Source organism: Myotis brandtii, unplaced genomic scaffold, assembly GCF_000412655.1.
Source record: "Myotis brandtii unplaced genomic scaffold, ASM41265v1 scaffold112, whole genome shotgun sequence".
NCBI classification, from domain to species: domain Eukaryota; kingdom Metazoa; phylum Chordata; class Mammalia; order Chiroptera; family Vespertilionidae; genus Myotis; species Myotis brandtii.
The window spans coordinates 3,302,730-3,308,999 of NW_005353838.1; the positions used below are offsets into that span (position 1 = coordinate 3,302,730).

The window sequence follows — 6,270 nt, forward strand, 5'->3', positions numbered from 1 at the left end:
TAATCTTGTCATTCTGTCAACATGTTCTCTATCCTGTCCTCTAGACTGCCAGTTTGTAGCTTTCTATATTTGAAAAACTTGTAATCTATAGCAAAGCCCTATCTAGGGATGCAGGAAGGCAGAGAAGGGTGTGGCCTGCAAGGCTGTTTTTAAGAACCAAAGAGCTTTATCTAGGAGTCTTTTTTTTTTTTTTTTTTTTTGCCACATATTGAAAGATTTAGGTCTGCTAGGACTTTTTCCATGCTTCTTCAATGTACTTTTCTCCTTCAGCTTCTTGTCCTACATCTTGAAGCTTCAGGGTGAGGAGAGCCTTAGTATATGCTTCTTCTGGACTTAGCCTGATGGTCTTTTTAAGGAGGTGCAGGGAAAGTCGCACTAATCTGTGATACTTTGTTAAAGCTGACCAGACCATAGGTGGTGATTGCATACCCAATGCTGAATTCAGGGTTTTCAGGGTCCACTTCCAGAGCCCTGACCTGTTCATCTCCACATTTCAGCAAGGTCCACCATTCTTCCTCATAGTCCACTTCAGGACATTCCATTCTATAGCAGGAGGGACTGGCAAACTTCCTACAAGTGTTCTCCACCTTCTCCAGGTCGATCTGGGCTTCTGCCAGCCTGCCCAGGTGGTAATACAGCCAGGCATACTTGCCCCGGGTAACCAGCCTTCTCATGTCTGATTGGTTGGCATGCTCTCCTTGGATTAAGTCTTCAACTTTTTTCAAGCTCTCCAGGACTTTCTCATTCTGGCCTTTCAGGTGTTTCAGGCCAGTAGGTTCTGTATTCCCACATGGTTTTTGGTGTCTAAGAATTCAATCTCATTGAGTATCCTTTTTTCTAATTCAGGCATTTCAGTGTCATCAATTAGCAAAGTTTAACATGACATCTCAACTGCTCAAGCCAACCTTTGACCTGATCTTCATCAGAATTCTTACTCATAGTTGCTATGAATTAGGCAGCAGTTTTGCAGTGTTTTGTTTAGCTGGATGGGCTCCTCTGAGATCTGGCCAGCCAGGAGGCCCTTCTATATGCCCTCATAGCTTTCTTTATTTCCCTCACCCAACTCTTGTCACACTTGTCTTCCCATGGCCCCCACAAAGCTTCTCCCTCTGCTGTCAGAATAATTTGGGGGAGTCATGCTGACCATATCAATCACTTGGCTATAACACTCCAATAGTTTTCCCATTATTCCTGGAATAAAATTCGAAGGTTTTAGCATGGTCTACAAGCTCTTGCACAATCTGGCCCATGGCCATCTTTTCAATCTCATATGACAGTCTACCAAGGGTGGGCAAACTTTTTGACTCGAGGGCCACAATGGGTTCTTAAACTGGACCGGAGGGCCGGAACAAAAGCATGGATGGAGTGTTTGTGTGAACTAATATAAATTCAAAGTAAACATCATTACATAAAAGGGTACGGTCTTTTTTTTTTTTTAGTTTTATTCATTTCAAACGGGCCGGATCCGGCCCGCGGGCCGTAGTTTGCCCACGGCTGGGACTCTAGCCACACTGTCCTCCACTTAGTTCCTCAAACATACTATCTACTTTCCCAGCTTTGAGGGTAAGATTAGGTGAGAGAAAGGCAGAGGTTCATGGGGCTGCCTACATTCCTGATCATGCTCTAAATCTAGTTCCTAACCTAGTATATCCAACCAATAATCCTCCTTTTGCTTGAACAAGCTTGTGTGGATCTCTGCCCCTTACAAAACAGAGGCAGATAGAAACCATCAAAAAGTGCCAAAATACATCAAGGTATCTGACAAACTAGATCCAGAGACATAGAACTATGGAGCAGACGGATGAATTTCAGGGGGAAAGTGGAGGAGGGGAGTGGGGGCGCGGGAAGGAGATTAACCAGGGAATTTATATGCACATATGCATAGCCCATAGACACAGACAATAAGGTGGTGAAGACCTGGGGGCAGGGAGGGGGGTGAGAGAGGTCATTGGGGGGAGGGGAGAAAGGGGACATATACTGCCAACAATAAAGATTTTTTTAAAAATTGTGAGGATTCCTCAATATCCAACACACACATAAAAAATAAAAAATTTTAAAAAAGCAATCCAAGTTTTAAAAGGATCAGTATATCTCTGTTCCATTGGGACATTTGTCAATATTTGGAGACCTTTTTGATTGTTGGGGGTGGGGGTTCTATTGTCATCTAGGTGGTAGAGACCAGGGATGCTGCTAAACATCCTACAATGAACAGGACAACCACCACCACCACCACCACCACCACCACAAGGAACTATCTGCCATCAAATTTCACTCGTTCAAGGTCAAGAAACCCTGATTTGTGACAACATAATCTTTACATTGGATTTCAGACCTTTAGATCAAGAACAGAATCATAAAATCCAATTAAAAAACACTTCTGCTCTTTTCATTTTCCTAATAACTGGGCAATCCTTTGGACAAAGGACTATAATTCCACAGGTCAGAATCCATTCAGAAGGAACAGACATTAACATGGGCATGCCTAGAAGCATGGAGAGGATGCATATCAGCTCTCACGCTTCAGTGACGGTTAAGTAAATGCAAACTAAACAGGAAGAGTACTTCTTTCCCCTCTTCTCTCTGGTGGACCAACTGCTATTTTTTCTTCAAGCCTCAGATCAAACATTTTCTCCTTTGTGGTAAAATTTCCTCCAACTCTCCCAGAGGCCTCTTTCTTTTCTATAACCCCATCCCACCAAACACTAACCTTCATTAGGATACTGTCCACATTCATATCTCCTCCAATAAACTTTGTACTTTTAAAATTCTTTTTTAAATAAACATTTTAATTATAGAGTAGATTTACATAAAAATTGCAACAACAGTACAAAGAGCTTCCACATATCCCACTCACCTTTTAGCATATTATTAACAACTTACATTAGTATGGTACATTTGTAACAATTAGTCATTATTGATACATTATTATGAACTCAAGTCCATACTTTATGCACATTTCCTTAGTTTTACCTAATGTTCTTTTTCTGTTCCCAGATCCCATCCGGAATACTACATTACATGTAGTCATCATGCTTCCTTTGGCTCTTCTTGGTTGTCACAGTTTCTCAGGCATTGTTTTTGTTTTTGGTAGAGCATGATCTAGTCCTGTTTTGAGGAATACTGCTCAAGTATTTTGAATAATGCCCCTTAATTGGGATTTGTCTGATATTTTCTGATGATTAGAATGGAGTTATGGGTCTTGGGGGCAAGACTACAGAGATAAAGGGCCATTTTCCTCACATTTTATCAAGAGTACATACCATCAACATGATTTACCATGTTGATGTTAATCTTGTTCACCTGGCTGAAGTATTGTTTGTCAAATTTCTCCATAGTAGTCATTCCTTTTCCCCCTTCTCATTCTGCACTCTTTTGTTTTTAATTTATCTTTATTGTTGAGAGTATTACAGATGACCCCCCTTTTTTCCCTCATTGCCCCCCTCCACCCAGCTCATGCCCACCCCAAGCCTTTATAAGGAAGTCATTATGGCCAACTCACACTTAAGGAGTAGGAAGTTTTATACCCCATCTCCTGAGAGTGAAGTGGGGGAATGCTTCTTCATGGATAGATTTAACTATTCACCCCTACTTACTTACTTATTCAATAATTTATTTATATCAATATGGAATAATATATATTTATTTTATAGTTCGGATTATAACTCGATACTACTGAATTTATTGCTCAAGTGGTTCTAGCTTTGGTCATTGTGAGCTCTTTCAGTTGGCTCCTAGGTCTCTTTGGCATACAGCCATCATTGTGGGGGGGTTGTTTTTGTCTTTGTTTTAAGCACTTCCTTACTTTCTGGCACAAGATGTTTCAGGTTCATCTGGTCTATTTCTACTACAAAATGTAGTCATTCCTCCTCCTCAGTGGCCTAACTCCAATGTTTATCTCACTAACACCATGATACTACCAAAAGCTATGATTAATTTTGTAACACTTTAGCATCCAGTTTCCATTAGACATCTTAGTTCAGAGCAGTTTACAAATTGGAAATGCCTTGAGAAGAAAAGTAGCAGAGAATTTCGGGCTTGCCTCAATGTTTTCCCTTTCTATCTTGGTCTCTCACGGCTAAATGTCTTGTTCTCTCTAATGCCTTTAAACAGTTGTTTTATATTTAAAAAAGATTTTTTTTGTATAGTTGAGACTATTCTCTGATACTACACCAAAACTCAAATAGTTGTAGTTTCTTCAAGATTAATTATAATACAGAATCTGAAGCCATATCAATGAACTTTTCATCTTCAGTTATATTAAAATCCATTGGTCTATCACTTTGAATGGATTTTGTAATATTATTCACTGGTCTCTTGGAAAATATTAGTTCACTGTTCTGTAGTTTTTCTAAAAGTTGATACATTTTATTATGAAATTTTTAAAATTACATTGACCAATATTACCACAAAACTCTTCCAAACAAAGTCTTTATGTATTGTTAAGCTATCAAGCTCCCAGTCACAGATATAAGTTTTCCAAAATTCTAATTTCCAGTTGAGAGCATAATATGTTCTTCCTAATGATTGCAGGGCACCTTACTGTTACAGGAACCTCTTTAGTAACAAATATATCACAAAAAGAAAAACTCACTATATTTGAATATCTTGCAAGACAGCATTTGGATGATATATTACAGTTTAAATTAAAATGTAGCAATACTTCAGAATTTGTACATTCTATCAACATAAAGGGGACAACTTATAAAAATAACATGAAAATCTAGAAATATCTCAACCTAAAAGGCAAATTAGGTTAAATAGGAAACTTTTAAAAATTAGGATAAAAATACAACCTACCATTAGCAATGTTTGATAAGCAGATGTGCACTGATTCTGCTGCCATCTGATTTCACTGACCATGAGAATTGTGGGTAACTTGGTGGGACACTTTTTGACCAGTAGCTCCAAACTTCATTTTTTTTTAAAAATATATTTTATTGATTTTTTACAGAGAGGAAGGAAGAGGGATAGAGAGCCAGAAACATCGATGAGAGAGAAACATCGATCAGCTGCCTCTTGCACGCCCCCCACTGGGGATGTGCCCGCAACCAAGGTACATGCCCTTGACTGGAATCGAACCCGGGACCCTTGAGTCCGCAGGCCGATGCTCTATCCACTGAGCCAAACCGGTTCTGGCCAAACTTCATTTTTTAAGATTGATTTACTACTTATGTGACTCTTTATGATAAAAGTCCTTACTATTTTTCAGATTGGAAAATTAGAGCCCTGGCTAGGTGGCTCAGTTGGTTGGAGTATCCTCCTGTACACCAAGAGGTGTGGGTTTGATTTCTGGTCATGGCACCTATCTAGGTTGTGGGTTCAATCCCTGGTAGGGGCATGTACTAGTATATGAGGCAGCTGATCAATGTTTCTCCCTCACATTGATGTTTCTTTCTTTCTCTCTCTCTCTCTAAAAATCTATTTAAAATAATATATCCTTGGGTGAGGATCTAAAAAGAAAAAGGAAATTGAGGTTCTAGAAGAGAGACTTGCAAATTCTTTTCTTCCAGCACTGCCCCTTCCAGAAGGTGGAGAAAGATAAGGATATTTTCCATACCTGAGAGCCTTTGCTGCTGCTGCCTCAGAGGGGGCTGGTTTGCATCTGGCTCCTGTCTTCACTAACTAGTCATGGGAAGTCTTCTCTCTATTATCCTTCTAACTTGTTCAGTTATGTCAACCAATAACTAGATAATTGCCTCAGTTATAACAGAAAAGAAAAAGTATGAGAACTAGGATCTTACAAATTAAAATTTTTAAAAAAACTTTATTTGCCTTTCATAAAACCCCTTATAATAATTTGACTCTAATTTCACTGCCATGTTACTTCAGTTACTAGACATTCAAAATATTAGCCTATTGGAAATATTAAACATTTTTATCTTCATAAAATGTTTATGAAATCAGTTTGCAGAGTAGCATGTGCTGTTTTGTTAAAGGATGTGTGTGTGTGTGTGTGTGGAGAGGGAGAGAGAGAGAGAGAGAGAGAGAGAGGATGTGTGTGTGTGGAGAGGGGGAGAGAGAGAGAGAGAGAGAGAGAGAGAGAGAGAAGGAAGCATAAGATCAAGACTGAGAGTGAATTCTGCTTGAAAGAATGATCACTGAATCATAGCATGCCCGGCCAGCATGGCTCAGTGGTTGAGCAATGACCTATGAACCAGAAGGTCATGGTTCGATTCCTGGTCAGGGCACATGCCCTGGTTGTGGGCTCGAGCCTCAGTGGGGGGCATGCAGTAGGCAGCCAATCAATGATTCTCTCTCATCATTGATGTT

At 39.6% G+C, this 6,270-nt stretch overlaps 1 pseudogene; it reads right to left on the minus strand.

Annotated features, from left to right (window-relative positions):
* Positions 1–205: 205 nt before the first annotated feature.
* On the minus strand, positions 206–3,333 carry LOC102252051 (annotated as a pseudogene).
* Between the last annotated feature and the right edge of the window lie 2,937 nt (positions 3,334–6,270).